Source organism: Anser anser (genome assembly GCF_964211835.1).
Source record: "Anser anser genome assembly, chromosome: 13".
Taxonomy (NCBI): Eukaryota; Metazoa; Chordata; class Aves; order Anseriformes; family Anatidae; genus Anser; species Anser anser.
Genome location: NC_139734.1, coordinates 21247823 through 21268860, shown reverse-complemented (window position 1 = coordinate 21268860; position 21038 = coordinate 21247823). Strand labels below are relative to the sequence as shown.

Genomic DNA, 21038 nt, shown 5'->3' with positions numbered 1-21038 from the left:
AACTTAGAGGAACTGGGACCATTTATGCTTAATGAAGGTCTGTTCCAGAGTACTGCTCCAGATCATCTGAATCCCTTCTCTTTCAGTAGAGGGGCTGTCTGAATGTCACTCACGTTGCCCTTTATTTTTATCCATTAGACAAACAAAATGAATGATCACATTTATGCTACGGACAGAAAGCAGACCCCACAGGCTATACGTTGTGAAAAGAGCTCTTTCTACAGAGCAAGATAATGCTTGAAAAGGTGAATGAAAAGATTTCAGTACGGAGGAAAATGTCCCTGTAAGACCCTTCCTAATTCTGAGCTCTTCAGTAACTCTGAGCTCTTCAGTAACGTCAGCCTCGCTAATCCATACCTAGCTGTGAGTTCGAATGAAAAATTCATTAACTTTGTGTCCTTTAATTTATTAGGTGTAGCAACACTCCTCATCAGTGGAAGGGCTGAAAGGAGGCGACAGTCAGTGCTCTTTTATGCTTTTTTGCAGATCTATGGGCTCACAAAGGGAAAGGACCCGTTTGTGAGAAATTACGCTCGCCTAATTAGAATAGCTGCTGTTTGCTTCTCGCAGGCGTGCCGAAGCCATCCAAAGGAAAATGTAAAATCTGCCAGCAAAGACCTGAATCAGCCATGGCTAAAACCATGCCAGGACCAGACAACAGCAGCGGTACCACAGTGACCATTTCACTCCGCGGTGCTACATGGAAAGGGAACACATTAGGAGCACAGATAACGAAGTCTTTTATAGAGAAATTTAAAACTGAAATCTGGACTGGCTACGCCGCAGCAGGACCGGATGCTGGTTTGCTTCCACTACGCCAAAAACTGCTCAATGCCTCTTACACTCACGCTATGGCCTTCTATAGAGTTTTTCACAATAAACTGCATAGGAAAGCTGAGTTTGGGTGCAGGAAGCGAGAGCAGGAAAGGTGAAGGATTTTTTCTCTCTGAGCGCTGCCTCGCTCCAGGGGCTCGGGGCTTGCATCCCGGCCCCTCTGCTCGGGAACCTGGGGACAACAGACCGCTCCCACCTCTTTCATAGGGCTGATGTTTCAGTTTTATTCACAACAACACAATATTTTGTCCTTACATGACCCTCCCCGGTGTCCCTTCCCTCCCTCTTTGGAAAAGGAGAAATAATTATCCTTATTTTGTGCCAGGAAACACAGATAGCGAGTGGGGTGACATGGACTGCAGCCAGGGCAGAGCCAGAAGCAGAGCCCTGCCTCCAGCCTGCCAGAACCAGGACCCATTAACATTAATGCTTAATTAGTGTTTACATTTTCAAAGCAAAATGTAAACACGTATCTGCACCAGCCAATACCAGCTGTGACAGGATAGCGATGTTATCCAAAAGCAATTTCCTCTCCTTTCAAAGGGGGCATCTCCAGCAGGTAGGACCACAAAGCAGGATCTGAATCGCAACACCTCGTATTGTGCATTCACAAAGCACAGCAGCAGGGTCGTATCACCGGTTTCGAAGTATGACCAGCAACTACTTAGACTGACAAATAAAGGCTAAGTAATGTAGTAGGAAAAAAAAATACACAAAACAAAATCTCCAAAACCCTTTCACGGATCCTGCAGCAGTCATATATGATTTCAATTATGGAAATATAAACTGTCTTGATAGCCATATGGATATACTCTTTGAAGAAACAAATTATTAATACCAGAATTAATTGTTCTTTGGAACACCAGAAAACTCTGAACAGCTGTAAAAAATGTTCACAATGAAATCTGAGTCTAGTTGAGGTTAATCTGGGTTTAAATTTCTTTACAGATATTAAAATGGAGTTCAGCTGAGCCCAAAGTCCATGAAATCAGCTTGTTTCTCATGCCTCCATCTTGCTCACGAAAGCAATACAGATTCTGTGGCTTTCAGCCCTCCACCCCCAAAACTCCTGCCCTATTTACCAAAATGCCCAGGACTTCCCTCTTTTGCCACTGGTACCTCCTGGAGGCTGGCTGCCAACACACCTCGCTCCTTGTGGTCCGAGCTCTCCCTCTCCAGGGATCATGTAGATAAGCAGCTGAAAGAGAAAGTCACACAGCCAAGGATTTTCTGCTGCAATTACTGAAAAAATAAATCTGCAAATATTCTCTGTCACCGATATTTCTGAAACCGCTGTCACATGGGTGCTCATATAGCAACTGTTCATGGCTTCGTGGGGGCTGGATGTGATAGGGAAAGGTTACCTTACATCCATCTTTCACCAAGTGCTTTTGTTGTTGTTTTGTTTGTTTTTAAATATTGAAAATTAGGGAAAGTTTAACATCACCAAAAGATGGAGGGGAAAAAAAAAAGTCTCTCTTCTCCCAAGGACGCTCCTGGAAGGAAATGTTAGGGGCTGTAGGAGAGCAAGTTTCTTGAGCAGCAGAGCTGAAGCAAGGCAATTCTTCTGGAGGGGGAGCTGCACAGTCACCTATTGCTCATGTGCCATGAGGAAAACCAAACGTACATGTTGATTTTGCCCCATAAACAGTCCCTCTGTGTGTGTGTGTAAAATCAGTATTGAAAACCAGGAGGGCCAATGCTGAAAAAAATATAGTCAGCAGTTAATTACTTACATATGGCCATCAGTGCTCACCTACAACATCCATACAGTGATAGGCTACATATATAAGGTGCAGTTTCTTCAAGGAGGGAGACTTAAAAAATATCTGACATGGCATCATCTCCAAGGTTGAAGACAGCTATCCCATAGTGTTACCTAAATGGTGCATAACCTAAAACTATAAAAACTAATCTGGTTGCTTGACAAGAACAAGAGATCATTCAGGCTCAAGTGAGCAGCACAGGAAGAAAACTGGCAAGAGACTATAAGCTATACTAAGAAAAGTAAATAACACAGTAATATCTTTATTCCTTCTTATTGTATGGTGGAATTCAAACTTTGGTACTGTGACAAGGAAACAACTGAAAGCAAAGGCACCGGGGAATACAGACGTTGTCACCTCGGCTTACATAGTCAGCTATAGCGACTTTTCTTCAAACGCAGCCATAAATATCTCTACTCCAAAGGAATTCCCCATGCAATTAGGAACATATTCATGACTCAAATCTATGTCCAGTCTTTCTTTGGCTTCTCCCACAGCCTAAACCCTGCTGACCTCTTTGGGCAAGGAGTTCCACGTGTTACATGGAACATACATAATTATGTGTTAGCTTCATAAAATGTCTTGTGATGCTTTCACATTCATTGCCTTTCACTTTCCCTGAGTTTCATCATTGTTAAACAAGAGATTAATTAAATAAAATGATTTCAGAAATTCTTACCAGTCAAAAGCCTCCTTGGAAGTGAAACGATGGAGCTCAGTTATAGAAGATTTGCCTCCCAAAGACAAGAAACTGGCCACAGAGTCCCCACACCAATCTGTATCTCTGAAAGGAGAATACATGAGAGCAAAGGCGTAGGACTGTCCCCTCAGCCAGCGAGGTCACCCTTATCATGAGCTCACGTGCCAGTACGTGCCATGGTTCCTGGTAAAGTATAAGTCATGGAAATTACTACGCAAATACACTATGTATAATTTTCAACAGCACTTGTATTCTTCTCCAAAAGCTTGTATTGGAATCCAGTTGTGTGATTGTCCCCCGAGCGAGGACCACGCCTGACACGGAGCACGTTGCTTTCTGTCACTGACGTGTGGGAATAACCAGGCTGGCTACAAACCACAAAGAAAGGATTTGCAAAGGTTTCCTCAGTGAAACACAAAAGAGGTAACAGCTTAGGAGAACAAGACGACACACAAATACAGTCATCTTCCGCCCATGAGGAAAGCTTCTGAAAACCTACATAGCCGTAGCAAAGCTTTTTGGAGGCTTATTGCTCCTTGCAGATCTCGCCAGATTACTGCGGGTCCGATGTCAGTCTTGCTTCCCTATACAATTTAATCTCCTGGATGGCTTTCTCAAATATGATTTATTCTGCAGCGTCCCACAGCCCTGAGGCTGGGCGATAAGTGCGTTGCACAAAGCAGGTCTCGCCTAGAGAGGTGGCACCCACGCTGCTGCGAGGTGACACCACGGAAGCCGCTCAGTAACGTGGATGTTGTCCCTGCCAGGGACTCCGTGCTTTGGGAGTAACGGCTTCCAGTTACGGGGGGGTGGTGCCATCTGAAGCACTTATCTGCATGCCACATCGAGCTCCAGAGGCAGATTGTGCGTTTGTGAGGGCACGAAGGTTGAAAATTATTTATTAAGAAACATAACTTTGCAAAGGCTTAGCTAGACACCTTTGATGTTTCTGAAGAGCACTGCCTAAGCTCATTTTTGGAATAAAGTAGCTAGCTCAATGATATCTTCATTTCTTGAAGACAGTTGTTCAGTCTCTTTTCTATACTGTATGTTCCACATTAAGTCATTATCTATGCTGTTCACTCCATTAATTCTGCTAGTTTTATTAGCAAAGTTCTGCTGCCTGGTCCTGTAGCAGTGACAAGCATTTCTAAAAGCTAATCTGACAGATAATGACTCCATTAAGTGTTGAATACTAATTGGTTTACATCAGGGGCCTGAAATTAATTGATGTAAATAAATTAGCACCTGAGCATGCATCACCCCAGCTTTGGATTTTCCTAAATACCAATGATTTTTAAAGCTTGTATCTTCAGCAAAACGCAACGGAATATAAACAGACAGGATGAGTAATTAAAATGTGGCAACAAAATAAGACTATCAAGATGAGCTTAACAAAGATTGTTTACCTATTGATGGAAAGGGTAGTGCCTGCCTGTACAGTCTGTTTACACTGCTCTGACTTGTACAAAAGATACTTTTCTGACGGCTTCCAAAAGATATAATTATCATTACTATTAATAACAGTGAAACTGACCCCACATCATTGCTAAGATTTAGCAAAGTTAGGTGAAGCACAGTGAATGCATGCTGTTAATCACAACAAACACCTCCCCCCCCCTTGAAAGTCAAGCCTTCGATTATTAATTCAGGGAATTAATAAAAGTTATTTTGTTTTAAAAGGATAAAAACTCATTATAGCAGAGATTTGTCATTGGAATGACACAAATAATGAGTAATTTCTAATGCTTAACTGTGCAGAGGCATCAGGGAGCAAGAATGTGCGTTAAGGGCATTTCTAGAGCAGCCAATAGGTTAAAAGACACCAACAAATACGCTCCACTTTTATAGAGAGATTTACTACATTTATTTTCACCTCTATAAGGAAAATAAAATCCAGTATGAAGCAATAAAAACCTGAGAAAATACGCACGTCTTGGGAAAGCAGATGTGGTTTGGAGCAGGAAAGTGCATTAAGCTGAGGGTGACACCCGGGCAGTACCGGCCACCGTGTGGGCACACGGCTCCGCCACCCTGGGGGGCTCTCCCCTGCGGTGCCATCGTGGTGGGGAGCGGGGGGAGAGCCCCTGAGGCTGATCGAGAGACACCCATTAACTTCGGCTTTGGATCAACTTTCTAATTACTCACACAGATTTCAGATTGGATACGCAGATTACTTTACATGCACCAAAGAGCACTTTGTTTCAACAGCTATCACCACTGCGAAAATATTAACTGACTTCAAGTTAGCTTGTAAAGGATACAGTCAGAGCTTCTGCAGGCTGGCATCATCTTCCTAAGGGAATTAGGAAACACGAGATTATCAGGAAGATTATCTGCTGAGAAAATTTGTGAGGAACCTGAAGAGAGATCTCTTCAGACACCCAAAAGGCTTTTCTATGATAAATAATGTTGAGTATGGATTTAATTTTAGTGACTATTATAAAAGGTCCCTTGACCCCCCAAGTCCCCGCCACCTGCCCCTCTCCCAAATCGGGAAACCCTTTGGGGCAGAGTTTCACCAAGACATCAGGATGCTATCAAGCGCTGTCTCACCTGTGCTAAGCGAAGCAGGGGGTGGCCGGCAGGCACGTGTGCTTGGGAAGGTCAGGCCAAGAGTGCTCGTGTCCCTGCGACGTGGAGTCACCGACAGAGCAGCACTGGAGATGTGGCTGGGGCTGGCGTCCGCCACACAGCAGCCTACGGGCAAAAGGCTTGTAACAGGTTCCTCGCATGCTGACAGAGCCAGACTGCAAGGAGCAGGGGAAAAAAGATCTCTGGAAAGCAGCTGTAACTGAACCAGCCTTTCTCGACTGTGACACCCCTAAAGATTCCTTGTTTCAGAGCTATTAACCACTTTGAGTAATAAAGGTAAAAAATGAGAGCGTTAATAACTGCGAAGAAATATAGGAATGAGTATCTCCTTTGCCACTTACAATAATACAACTAAAATATAGCTGTGAGTGATTAAGCAGCTTTTAAACGTTGCCTGAAGCTAAATAATAAGTCAGAAACATTTAGTAATATCATGTTTTCTGGCACATGCCTCCTTTAGAAGTGTTCACCCGAGAGTGGTGGAAAGCTGCGCAAAGCATTATACCTCCCGGACAGCACCAGACAACTCCTATAAGCACCCAGATACTGGGCCCAAACTGGTCCTTCAGTTTACACCACTTACATGCATAATGAGCTTTTCCCCACATAACGAAGTGGCAGAGCTCACTCAGTCCGAGGCGATTCCTTGGGCTGGGGAGAGGAAACCTTGTGCAGGCGTGGGGAGGCGCGATGGGGCCCATCCTCTTCTCAGAGCATCGCCAGAGCAGCCCTAACCTCTCCCGTGCACAGATTCTGATTCAGCCACCACCAGAGCAATGCTGGAAATTAGCCAGGAACTAAACAGTGAAAATTAATTACAGAAATAAAACTTGCATGGCTTTCTCCTATTATCAGCATTTAAGAGCAATGGACGACAGAGCTATCAGCCAGCGTAATGGACAACAGAGCTTAAAGTGAGCTGTTTTCTAGAAGTCACCGTACATATGCTTAATGAGAATTCAAAAGACATAATGAATTAGGATTGCCCTGTTGGGCACTGAGCATTTCTTCATTAAATTCTAATGAAGCAGGAAAAGCGTTAGGTTTGCTCACACGGTGTATTTTTCCCCTTTTTTGGTTATGTTTAGATGCTTTTAATTGGTCCTCATCATCTTCCTGACAAAGATGTACACTGAAAGAACATGTTTGTTATGAATGGAAGAAATATGAATACTTAAAGACAGAGAAGTCAGCAGCAAAACTCCATGCAATAACAGCTGAAGAATTTTTGCTGTACCATACAGAACCCATATTGCCCGAAACGGCAATTTGTTTTTGTCTTCAGAAATTATGGGATGAGATGAAATGTTAATAAGATTATGGCAATCAATAAGATTATGGCAAATGATGATGTCATCTCACTTGCTTACCATTTTTAGGAAAGAAAGGACTAACTCCTGAAAACAGAGCCAGCACACAGTGGCAGCCCTTCTCCCATCCCTCAGTGAGAGGGCTTCACAGGGACAAATCCAAATGGCTCATTACAGAACCGATGGCAAGCGTGTGTTAGCACTGCCAAAAACAGCACAGGAGAAACAGTCCATCTTCCCCTACAGTCAGTAAAACTACTTTTCCCAATCATTTTGTGCACATTAGCAATCACAAAGTAAGAAACACATTGTAGGTGGCTGGAGCAAAGGGTTTCCATCCATGAGGAAGGTGATTACGGGCTGCAGCTGCACAGGGCAGTGATGGGTCACCCTGGTTGTTGATGCCTTTAAACGTTTGGAGCGTTCCTAAATGTCCTGTCTCCCTTAACAAAGGGCTTCAGAAGTGTTTTGCCAGAGATACAACAGGAAAAAAAAGGAGAAAGGAAAAAAAAGGAGAAAGGAAAAAAAAAAAAGAAAAGGAATGAAAAGAAAATCACTGATAAAATTTTCACTGCTGAGCACAGCTGGTGGATACCTTCCAGTCTTATACTAGCATTCCTGCTGCTTATTTTCCGTGCTGGATGATAATGATAAAACATTAAAAGCACCAGCTCCTTCAAGAACTGCTTCAGGCGAGACTGTGGCGCCGCCCGAAGAGCAGCACAGGGCTTGGCCACGCAGAGCCCGCAGCAGGCAGCTCCACCTGAACCCCGCCGTCACCGAGCACCTCCCTGTTTGGTGCTCTTCCGAAGGAATTCAAGCAGCAGAGAGGAACAGATGCTCCTGCAGCTTTGGGAACTGTTATCTCTGCATCCCAAGTCACTGAGGAGTGTTAAGTGTGTGGTTATTATGAAGAGTAAGCAAGTGCAAAAAAATCTGTGCTGCCATTACATTAAGAAATTGTTTCAGGAAGGCAATACAAGGTTGGAGGGTTTGAAGGAGAGTGTGAAAGCAGCTGCAATAAAACCGCAACTTCTCCACATTTCTTCCAGAATTACAGCACACTGGAAACCAACTGGGGGCAGCCGGACAGACAGCTGCGGGCCACCTCTGTGCCACCTGCAGCTGGGTTGGCAGCAGCTGCCCGCGCAGCCCCCGGCACCTCAGCGCACCTCCCTTCATCGCTGCCTCCCACGCCGAAATAAAGGGGATTACAGCACTTTGTGTCCTCATTGGCTGTTGGCAAGGCAGGCAAGGCAATTAGGCTGCTATGGCAATTTTATGGTGCTTATAAAATTCATTAGAAGCCAATTAATTAAATTTTGTCATTAATAATAATATTATTATTATTATCTTTTCTTTTAATGTCTTTTCTGCTCAGGTCTGTCTGTCTTTGTCCTCTTGCTTTATCTTTTTTATTTGCTACCTGACAGACACAGCCCAACTTTACACTCCAACCTGGCCGGGGAGAGCTGGCTTTTAGGGTTCAGTTTTGCTACTCACAATGAGTGTGGAGCAGCAACAGCCAAAAAAGCAGAGTGGATCTGGAGAGCAGAGGTAGCCTGGGCAGAGCTGGCGTGGCCGTTACCAGGCGAAGCATCACCTCCAGCATCAGAGCCAGGGGCGCTGATTTGTGCCAGCGAGAGGAAAGCCCTCCTGGAGATGCTCACCTTCTGCAGAATGGGCCAAGCATACCCAAGGTCCTCCAAAACAGGTTTTTGAGCATCTTTCAGGCGTGATTTATCTCCAGCTGACCATTCTTGGCAACATACACGTGTCCAATTTCTGGAAGGAAAAACAAACTTTTTAAACAAAGCCCCTCTAGGTCAAAGGACAAGTTCTTGTTTTTCTCAGATACCTGTGATACTTCAAAGCAGTGCCTTTTTTTTTTGCCTTTTTTTTTTTTTCTTTTAAACTGACAAAACAGATAAAAACCTGTGAAGTGGAATCTTCCCAAAGAGGTGATTTTTGGAGAACTGTCGTCATTCAGAGGTTAGGAACCAGACCACTTGTTCTTTGTGGACACCAGCCAGATTTTTTCTTTTTATTTGCATGTTTGTATTTTAACTCCACATTGGGAATAATCTCTGAGAGACAGTTTCATAATATTTTACATTAATTTAAGACCGAAGTGTATTTTATTTGTACACTTGCCAGGATTTTGAAGTCTCCCTCCCAGGCTCCTGTCCTCTTTTCAAACATCTCCCGAGACTCCTTTGATGCTCCTAGCATGAGAGATCCCACACCCCGCAACGCAAGAGATTGTCTGAATTGGAAACTTTCCCAGCCCAAGTTTGCTGGTTAAAGGGCTCCGGTTGCGATGAAATATAGCTTAGTCCACAGGGCCTTACCTTCGGTACTTTCAGGCCGTTGTCTCAGGCAACGTTAACCAGCGCCATGCCAGATGTGGTCCCCTCTCCTGCGCAGAGGCCGGAGGACTTGCTCATGTCCAAGAGAGGCTGGAGGACGTGCTCCTGTCCCACAGAGGCCAGAGAACTTTGCTCCTGTCCCACTCCAGCCTTGATGTTACCGAGCCGGGGCTGCACAGCCCCGGTGCAGCATCGCCACCTGCAGCACGGCCGCCAGCACTGCAACAATAAAATAATAATCACGATAATAACGCTTGTTACATCTGTTCGCTGCGGATGCGCGGACGACACACAAGCTCCGCATCAGCTGTACGCAACTTCATTTAGGTCAGATTTAGAGCTTGATAACTCACTGCTTGCTCAGACTTTCATCCAGCCCCACAGTTTGGTTTAGGTTTTGCTTTTCAATACTTCAGGCAGGCCAGCAGCCGCTGCACAGTGCCACTTGCTATAAATTCAGGCCACATTCCTCTGCACAGAAATCCAGCGAGCTTATAATGCGTTTTGTTTGCTGTGCCCCCGAGCTGCGCAGAGCCCTGGAGAAACCCGATGGGATTTTCCCCGGGCTTCAGGAAGCTCCACTAACTCTCCTGCAAATGCTTCCTACTAAACAAAATAATTATAAATTAGTTTTGGAAGTGCATCCCCAGCACCTGAGGTGTTACGTCTCACCTGTGCTGCAGCCGTCATGTCACTGAAGCCAAGGAACGCGAAGCGGCCTCATATCGTGGCAGGAAAAAAAGGGGAAACCAATCATTAAAATGGACCAGGTGGAAAAATCTTGTTGGAAAAAAAAAATCAGCATTTGGACACCATAAGCCTGATTCAACTCATACACAAGTCATCAAAACACTTAACACTCAAATAAAATCTTACCTGTGTCCTGGCTCTGAGACATGCCAGCAATATGGTTTTGGAAGAAAATGATCAGGAGGGTCAAAAAAAAAAATCTGGCCTTGTAGGTGGAGGCTTGGCACCCGAAACACACCTCGCCTGCTGAGCCTCCGTGGCCTGGAGAGGGTGGGTGGAGAGACGCAGAAAGCAATGGGCTTGCTTTTTTATCAACTTTTAATTCTTAACTTTGCACGGGGAGCAGAAAATGAAAACTCGGTTCTATGGTGCCTTTTTCTCGGTAAGGAAACTTTACAAATCCTTCCCTGTTCTCTGACAAACGCTGCTGCCACGTCTTACAGGGATGAGGACAGCGACACGAACGCTCCTCCAGCAGCGCGTCCAGGAGGGGAAGGTGTCTGCGCAGGAGGGCAAGTGCTACCTTTAACTCAATATCGCTGTTGGTAACATACGATAAATCACTGTTATGTGTCATTTTAAGGGTGAGTTAAGGGGCCACGAGGCTGTTAAGGCATAAAGCACATAACTGTTGCTGCTTAATAACAAAGTCATCCTTTCGGCTGAAGTCATTTTAATGTAGTGCGTTGTTAACTCAGAAAATCATTTGTCTTCGCAAGTGATGACCTTTCCTTTCTATTAAGTCTCCATTGTTTCTAACTTTCTTCAAGATTAAAGCTCCATCGTATTTAAACAGACAAAAATTGCCCAAAGGTTATTGCCTTCACATTTGGCTGCTTTAGGTGACTGATAACATTTTAACCTATCGCTACACACTCATTAGGACTTTATTGCCCTACATTAGTTGAGAAATAAAATTTTTTAGGAACCCAAACTGGGCCCTGACTTATGTTAACTCTCCCCTGTACCAGCACAGTCGATCAGCAGTCGAATGCACCGGGAAGTTCACGGAAGGGAAAATCTGCCTGGTGGCCAGCAGCACACCCATGGGACAGCTCCAGCATCCTGCGCCCACCCCAGTCCTGGCCTGGTTCACCTTCAGGGAATGGCACAGCCACGATTGCCTTCATCCTTCATTTTGTGATACTGAACTGCACCAAAGGTGGTAATACAATAAGCCTTCACTGTTATAGCGGAAAAATTAAATTTGCTGTTATTATGCCTTCGCACAAATCCTCGTGGAAGAGTTAGCTTTTATTTGCATTAAGCAACTATATTTCATATTGCACTGCTTAATGCCAATGCCTTTAGAGGTCATCAAACTCAACAGTTAAAAAAATTAATCTGAGAATTTACAGCAGTTAAATACAGCTAAATAATTAATGATGAGGAAATTGAACTTCCCGTTGAGATTGGATTAGGAGCCAATGTGGGACACCACTGCTGTAGAGCCCGTTTCCCCGGGGAACCTCCCAGCAAAAATCAGCCGCCTTATTGCTTTCCATATCACTAATAAAATATGAAAGCAGAGAATACAATAAGATTTTCATATCATATTAATGACCTTCAGAATGCAATCAGACTAGCAGCTCTCACTGAGCAATTTGCTAACATAATATAAAATCGTTAATATGATATGAAGGTCACTCAGACAGTATAAAAATTAGTGTAATGACAGCAACTAACCTAGGCCTTTCAGCAGCAAGAACAATTAACTTGCAACTTCAGTTTTGCAACTCGTACCTTGTATGCACGTGGCGGGCACGATACCAGCAGGAAGCAACAGGGTGGCATCGGGCTCGGAGGACTTCACCTCTGCGGGCTTTCAGCTTTTGGCTGGCTCCAACCCAGGGATCACAAGGCACCTTGCTCTGGTCCTCAGCCAGCTCGGAGCCAGGGCATAAAGACAGAATGAAAGAGGAGGAGGAGGGAGCAAATACAAGAGTTGAGGTTGGTTTTAGCTCCCGTTTCTCCTTCTGCAAAACTGGAGAAATACTTTTAATAAGTCCTGTCACGTGGAGCAGGTGCCTCGAGCTCCTGGGAGGGACAGCGCTGTAGCAACGTAAGAGAGCTTTTGAAAGGAGGAGACGGACACCTCTCACTGGGGAGAGCGTTGATATAAGGGTGCTTATGGGAAATAAAAGAACAATGGTGCTTTTAATGGAACCATGTACTTAAAAATATTTCAAAATTATAGTAATAATTTTCTTCCTGAATAAACCAACGTATTTAGACTCCATTTTTATTAGCCTAAATGTAAGAATGTCCAACCCAAGCCCTGGAACATCCTCAGGGGCCCGGGGAGGAACACAGCGCTGGGACAATCACACAGGGCTTCTCCCACATAGGGCTCCTCTTCCAGACCCTACAAAACTCCTCTCCTCCACAGAGCCCTCCTAAATTTCAGCATACGCAACACCCTACGATAAAGCCTCCTGCAGTTTAACTACTTGTTTCATGAGAAGCCATCTCTTTCCATTAGTTTTGGACAAGCTGGCTTCATTTAATGTCCCTCATGGTACTGATTCTACAAGATTTGATTAGGGACCTTGTCAAAAAATATTTGGAAAAAATTAACTACAGCACTTCAGAGTTACTCCTTCCTAAATTAGAGTTTTGTGCAATTACACCATAACAAAGTAATGGTGATGACCTGATTGAAATCCCAGTGGTCAATGGAAAAGGTTCTGTGAATCTCTTCTAAACACATCAAATCTGAGCCTTGTTTCCACCAACAGAGCTTTTACACAGGTACTTCAGCATTTTGACAGGCAGATGCAGTGGGAAGTATCTTCAGCTGCACAGCATGGAAGAGGGGTATCTCTTCTTGGAGACTCATTTTACGTTCTGAGTCAAAGCCCTTTTATATTTATTTTATACATGAATTGATCGGTATTTAATTAACCTACACTTTATGCCATAGTCAATCTTTAATTAAATGAATCCTTAAGCACAGAATTTAAAGTGTTACCAGAACGGCTTTAAGTGCAGAATGCGTTTTTATGTTTTCCTCATAAACAAGAAACCAGGAAAGCAGCAAATAGCTGTTCAAAAGCAGGAGTCTCCCCAGTCAAGTGCAAAATTTGTTGCAGGGAGACACCCACCTAAAGAAGGGGAACATCTCAACGCTTCCCTTTGGGAATGTAGATTTATGGAGGGTGAACATAAAGCAGAAGCAATGCTTTGAAGGAGGGAGACCCTTTAGCTCCCATGAGCTCTGTGAACCTCACAGTCTTGTGTAGCCTTTGAGAAAGGAACTTCAGTAAGTAAATATATAAGTAGTTATTGGCAAAAACTTTAAATAAATAATGAAGTAGATGTTACCAAAAACTTCTTACAAACTAGTTATTAATTCTAGTATCTTAAGTAGTTAAATACTGTCCAAAAGGTTGAGATGCTGATGGGCTCACGTGCATTTGCGCACTGACTTCCCACCTCCAACACAAATGCCTATTTGTATTAACGAGAGACTTTCCCAGGGACAGAGTAACCCTTTCCCTCCCCAAAACAACAACCGTGTATATCAATGAATGCCTCAGCAACTACTACCAGTGACTGTCTTCGCATTTGTAACCTGCTGGCTACCTGCGGATAAGGAAGCATGCCAGGCTGCTGCGGAGCTATGCACGTGGCCAAACCGGAGGGCAGGCAGCTCTGGAGGAGCCCCGATGCTTGGTCAGGTCCCTGGCCCCAGCACTCCTCGCAGCTGCTTCCCCAGCCTACATTTTGTGCTCCACACGTTGCAGCTGAGGGAGACGCTCCTCCCAAAGCACCACGCCACCTGAGCAGGACAGGGCATGAGTTGTCCAAGGAGTAAAATGAAGAAGGTGATCCGGAAAATTCAGCCTACGTGGGAAAGCAGCAGTAATCAGTTTTAATCAATTTTGAACAAGTGATCAAATGAAGGAAGGATTTACAGCTTTGGGCAAGCAGAGAGGGACACAAACAGGATAAAAACTACAGGTAAAGCCATTATTTAAATCTATGTTGTTAATAAAATTTACAGTTATTCAGAAGGAGTCAGTCTCCAAATCTCGTTTGCTTTTCAGCACGAATATTGCTCATTGCACTGTACAATAAAAATAAATGAGCTAATCTGCTCTGTGATGCAGTGACGGGGTCCAAGGTTTCAAGGATTATCCTTTAAATATTTCTTCCCTTGCCATTTGTGTTTTCTGAATATAATCACCTCTTGCAATAAATTACATCTAAAGAGAAGTGTTTGCAGCTATATCAGAGGCCAGATATGAACACCTGATTTAGGAGGTCTGACATTAAAAGAAAGGCTGCCACTAAGTACACATATGTGTAGTTTTTGTGTCTGACCTGCACCAGTTGGGCTTAGCCTGTCTGAAGGTGATGCTGTGAACACTTGGGTGGCAAGCTGGGGGTGGGAGGAAGGGGCAGGAGGGAGCTGGGAGGTTTTGGGTGCATCTAGCTGCTCCCTAGTCCTTTCATTCAATGAGTCACAATGCTGCCATCAAAGACAATTGTTATTTTATTTTTTTTTAAGAACTTGAAAAACCACCCAGCAACAAGAGACCTATTACAGTGTCATAACCGTTGCTGTATCAGTCTTGCTAACTAGATATATATACACTCAAAACCACTTCAAAATGACGCCATCAAATTACCAAATTTTCATTTTTTCAGTCTTCTGCCCCATCTAGAGCATAAACAATATATCACCTCTAACGCAAGTACCTCATTCAACCTGAAGTTTTCCCACCTCTGAGACAAGGGTGCAGTAAGAACAAGCAAAGCCTACGCTCCAGGTACTGCACCGCAGAGCGATGCGGCTGCTGCCACAGGGCTGCATTCCACTTCCCCAGCTCTCCTGCTATCCCAGCTGCCTAAAACCCAGAAAAGTTGCACGTGATGTCGTAAACCCAATGCTTTATCACGTAGTGATGCAATAATGCTGCCCGTGCCAGTTGCACAGCCCTCGGTTTCAAGTCTGCTCACAGGAATGAATTTTGTTGACCGACGAAGAGCACCTATATGATGGAGAACCCAGAAAAGTAAGGCACAAACGGGCATAACTTTCCTCACTCGATTTTCTAGGAGTGCTTATAGATCAAAGTTTTCACCTAGGAAATTAAAACCTGCTTTTTCTAACAGGAAAGAAAGAAAATGGGTATGTTCACATGCTGTGCCTCGTCCTTCAGTAAATTAACTCCAATAGAAAGTAAACAATTTATATTTGCATACAGCAGCATTATTATATTTCCCCAATAGAGGGAGGAGATGGAGACATGAAAGGCCAAGACAATGCTAATGAGCTTTGGTCAGGTCCAAAAAAGACTTAAAATACGCTGTTATCTTACAGAAAGAGATGCGTGAGAGTTTCAGAGGAGGTTAGATAGCTTTTCGTCCATCTGGGGCTGCGTGCCTGTCTGCTAGGACCTTCCCACTGCTCTGTTAACAAACAGAATCATAGAATCATAGAATCCTAGAATGGCTTGGGTTGGAAGGGACTTTAAAGGCCAAAAAAAACCATACGACAACTCTTCTGAGCCCAAGAGCTAAGTTACAGTCCACTTTTTTTTTTTTTCCCCAGATATCATGAGGAGGTTTATGAATGGGACCCAGACAGTGAGAACCTGGACGAAGCAGCAAAGGAAGAAGTAGATAGAAGCACAAAGAAGGAACCAGACTTCTTAGACACAGGCAGTAATTCACCTCCCACAGCCAAGAGAGATTCTTCTGAAGGGCTAACCACACAGCAGGGAACCACAGGAAAAAAATCATGTAATACATTAAATCTCTAACATCCTGTAGTCTTGATGAAAAAAAATATATATATCTTAGAAATGGGAAGAATCCCGACATTCTCAGAGACCAGAATAACTGTTGCAAAGCTCTGTGAAAACTATAGGTTTGGACCATGTAAGACAGAATACGTTCTGCATACACATTTCCTACAATAATCTGTATAAAATGCCACCTCCTTTCCCCATTTTATTTTATTTTACAATTACCCAATACAATACAAATCCCAGCATCTTCTCGCCCTGGGCTGCAGTTACCTTGGGGGTAAACTGACTCAAAACAACACAAATAAGAAGCCATTGAATTTATTTTGGCAGCAATGCTGAAATTTTATAGAAACTTGGCCTTTTTCCACTTTAGCTTTGTTAATAACCTGCTTTTTATTGCCATTCTAATAGTTCAGAAAATAATGTAATTAGGAAATACAACTTGAAGCATGGAAGCAGAGAAATTAATGTAAATAAGGTGAAACCATTCCAAATTTCCCTGTCTCAGTTTTCTCCCCTTCCCCACTCTGAAGCAACCACACCCAACCAAGCGGGGCTCTCAGTTGAATTACCAGGAAAACCGATGGTGAAGAAAAAATGACGGAGGAGATGACAGAAGAGATACGCTACAGAAAGGGCCGTTGTTATTTTGCTCTTTGTTTCTAACCCTTGGAGCAGTCATTTTTGGTTCAATTTTGAAACGGAACTTCCAAGAGTGAGAGTACAGCCACGTGTGTCCGAGGGCTAGCCCATCAGTACAGACTCAGTACTCAGAGCAGCTCCTCTGCTATCGGACAGGTTCCTTCTGTACTTCCCCGGAGCATTTAAATCCATCTCAATGCTGTATTGAAATTTCTCTCATAAATAACATCAACAATACGTCTCTCAAATTGAGATGTATTCTATAAAACAGCAGTCGAGATGCGACTGCAAAAGAAACAGACGTTTCCTCTTCTCAAACTGTGACTCTTTTCCAGATCTAGATTCAATTTTTGGCGAGTTGCCACCAAAGTCACTGATCAAGACCAACCTTCTCTTTGCAAAACCTCCACGTCCGAAGACATCATATAAGCCATCAAGCAGACTTTGTCCCCTTTCCATTAACAAACAGGTAAGCAGCTGATGTAGCCCTGGTGTGCTATGCAGAAGAACACGAATTTCATTTGCTTGTTTTGTTTTCCTCTAAAGCTGATCATGATGTGCTTTCATCAGAAAGCAAATCAACATAAGGACTTTAAGTAAAAGCTACGCAAAGTTTTAAAATTATCGATCAAGTTCCACCATGGAGAAGGTAGTATCTTCAGAAAAGCTATCCTCATTCACAACTCTCAAATTAGCACTGAAAACAGCCTGGAAAATCGCTATATCCTAAGAAACACCAAAGATGTATTTTCAAGTATATAACATAATATTAGAACTTTGACGTAACATATTTCAATGCAAATACACAGAGATAGCTATCCTCTTTTCCTGCAACAACTTAACATCAAACACGTTTTCGTAAACAGCAGTGTCTTAACCAACCAAAAATTCTGATTGTTAAAAAAAAAAAAGGAGAAACAAGAGAAACAGGTGGACAAAATTGTACTGGAAAATCTCGTAAAGTTGCTCGTTAAAAGGTCACCGGAGGTAGAAAAGAAGGCATTCTGGGGAAAGGGGACGGCATCGGTGCCTGCCTGCAGACCCATTACCTGCTCCACAGGCCCCACGCTGTTCAAGGATGGTCACTGCCGCCACATCCGAAGCACAAACTCCCCATGCTGTAGAAATTCCCTCCCTAGCAGCAGGCAATGGAGGTTTTGATCCATGAGTCTCATTAGGCTCATCGTCATCTCAGACTTGTTTAGAGTCTGTGCTTTTGCAGTTGTGGTAAACATTTTGCAACTGTCAAATACCTGATCGCTAACGGTGAAAAGAGACCCACTAAATTGTCTTGAGGCACATAGCTCAGCAGTCACCATTCTCTTTAAATGAAAATAGTGTACTGGGAGCCTCCTCGATGCCACTGTGGTCCCATAATACACATGCATTCCTGGGTATACTTTGCAATTTTTTTTTGTACAACAGAAGGAAAATAATCGCTTGGATTTTAAACCCATGAAAGCCTAGGTTTCAATACCTTATTATATTCCTAATAGACTTCTATTTTCTGAAATTGAAGATCGTTGTGACCGATGAAAAAGGAGACCAGGGTGCGAAAGCGGGAGTCCTGAAAACTCGCAACGAGAGGGAGGGAGTCTGCACAAAAACATCCAGTGCGTTGGTCGGACACTCCTAACTCCTGCACCTGCCCCAGAGCTGCTCTTCGCAAGTGAACAAATACAGCTCACCACGTGCGATACGCACCTGGGCAGCAACAGCCAGGAGAAGGACGTTAACTTTAGCACGCTTTGTTTTATCGCTGCCTTCTCCCAGAACCACCGCCCACTGGGAAATTCCGAGGAGACACCACTTAATTCCAACAAAGCGTCTGAATAAAACAAATAATCCACCCCTGTGACTGATTTTTTTTTTTTTGTGCTATGATGTGAAGTGTTAAGCATATGCAGCTTTGTACATGGTACATACGATTTGTATACAACAGCAAAAGTTGGGCAGATAACCTGCAGGTAATCCCCTCCAGCTTGATATTTGTCGGGGAGGGATCGATGTGGATTAGATCTACTTGACTAACAGAAGCCTCTCGTTGTGCTCACTGTGTGGACAACACTGGAGGAAGTGTAGCTGTCTGTTCCACGGACGAGCAAATCTGACCACAAGTCAGGCACAAGACTTTGATCGAAAAGCCCACTCTGTTCAAGTCGCATCCTATTTTAAAACAACATGAAGATGGCACAACTCATTTTCCTCTGAATGCTGCCTTAGGTAGAGGTAGAGAGTAACCACATGGGCTTTGTGTCATTATTTGCCAACTCGCTAATATCGATGTGATTATTTAGGATAAGTTAATAGCATGGATGTGTGAATGAAACACGAGAAAATGATATTCTACCCTACAAATCCCAACAAGGCAATTTCTAACTAGGCCCAGTCATTTCTGAAAAAAATCACATCATCTCGCACAGAAAAGAACCTTCTATATACGACAGCACGTCTCCTGCATTTTCATACAGATTTTCTTAAAAAGCCATTTCTCAGACATCCCATGGGTAACTGTTCAACGCTTTCCCTGGCTGCTGCCTCGCATACAAATCGCGTCAGTCCCAGCGCACGGGATGCCGACCAGCGCTGCTTGGCATGCCTGGCAGCAGTGGGACCACAGCACCACGCCGGGCCTAGCACCAAGCAAACCAAAGCCCATCGCCCCTTCACTCATTTATTTCAATAGAACGCAAATATGAACTAATCAGTAGAGATTTAAAGCCTGACGATTAAGTCACAACGAAGCAAAACGTTTATCTTTTCACATTCTCCATATTGATGTCAAACGAATAAACAAACTTTGTATGTTAATCTCGCCATCCTGAATATTTCACTTGTTAGAGAAATACCGCATTATAGAACTTATTTTAGTGCAGTTTTGTCTTTAAATTTGCTTGACTCCCCCCAACATGCCCAGGAGCCCCGTGCTGCCCTCACGCCCTCCTTATGATGTCACCTCCTGCGGCAAGGATGCGGTGTCACAGGCATCCGCGTGGCACACGGTGCTGCAGGAGGGACCCACGCAAGGACAGTAAGTACTTGAGAGCACTCAGGGAGTGGGGGGCAGCTTGTGACATAGGGCTTCGAGATGGAGTCCCACTTTAGGGGAAAAAAGGGAGAAAAAACAGGTTTGGGGCAAAACAGTAATTATCAAGTATTGCAAATGTCAAGCTGGCGTGCCAGAAACTTCCACTGCTCACTGATGTTAGCACAGGGTTCAATGTATGATAACACCCAAGTCAAAAATAAAAATGGTGCTTTGAATATTTTCCTTATACGACCCCAAAAACCCAGCTAACAACTTACTTCCAAGAGATCGATGCGTACCAGCAGCTCTGTGCTACAATTTGGCCTCATTGTAGCTCCACATTAAGGTTTTTTTTCTGAGGAAAGCATCTCAAGTGCAACTATTTCTTTTCAAAGCGTTGACAAACATTTCTATGGTTCCTGACTTACAGTGGTGGAAGGTCACGGCTCAGCTCTCGCCACTCGCTCTCTTTTCCATAGACGAAAGATCTCACTGAGCAGCGACTCAGTCTGGAGACAATGATCCATGAAGAGACTCATGGCTTTCCTAGAAAATAAAGTCTGTCTAAATCATTTAAGCGGGATAACGCTTTCCTCCTTCGTGGAAAAAAGTGTCTTTCATGGCCTGTCTTATCTTTGTTATGAAAAAAAAAAACGCCTTTCATTCAAGCTGCAGCACAATGATCTCGTCCTACCAGTACTAGACATTCCCCCTCACTGAGCCCATGTTTCCTAGCATTGGGTCTCCAGCATGAATAATTGCTGTGCAGGGCCTGGCAATGGGCAGAGCGCAGGTTTTCTTGCCATCTCTTCAAGAACGACTGATCGCCCCCGGCTGGCTCAGCTCCTTCCCCGGCGGGGCCGGGCCGGCCACGTCTCCATGCGGCTGCCGGAGGCAGCTGCAGCACCGCTTTGACCCAACGCAGGGGCGAAAGCGCGGTGACGAGGCCAGGACTCCTCCGGCTGAGGGTGGTGGAAACCACGCCGGGATTAAGTCAGCAGAGATGTGCGATCGGTAACGCACAACCCTACAGCAAGTCTCGCTGCCAGGACTCCTCCATCGATCAGTGGAGGAGCTCTGACAAGGGACGTGTCTGTCTGTCTGGGCTTTTGCCACCTCTACGTGCTGGCAAATACTTGGCGAACATGGCTGGACTCAGCGGCTGTCACTCTGTGGCTGCATCCATCTCCACTTCAGTCCCCGAAATTACCTCCTGTACTCCCCAAGGCTGGCTACAAAAAGAAGCTATATTTTGGCAGAGCTAAGAAAAGGAAGGAGGAAAGCA

At 44.2% G+C, this 21038-nt stretch overlaps 1 long non-coding RNA gene across 1 annotated transcript; it reads right to left on the bottom strand.

Annotated features, from left to right (window-relative positions):
* Positions 1-5866: 5866 nt before the first annotated feature.
* LOC310880621 lies at positions 5867-10322 on the bottom strand. The gene is made up of 3 exons (XR_014571823.1): positions 10247-10322; positions 9557-9793; positions 5867-8990 (listed from the first exon to the last, which is right to left on the bottom strand). It is a non-coding gene; the product is annotated as an uncharacterized lncRNA (long non-coding RNA).
* Between the last annotated feature and the right edge of the window lie 10716 nt (positions 10323-21038).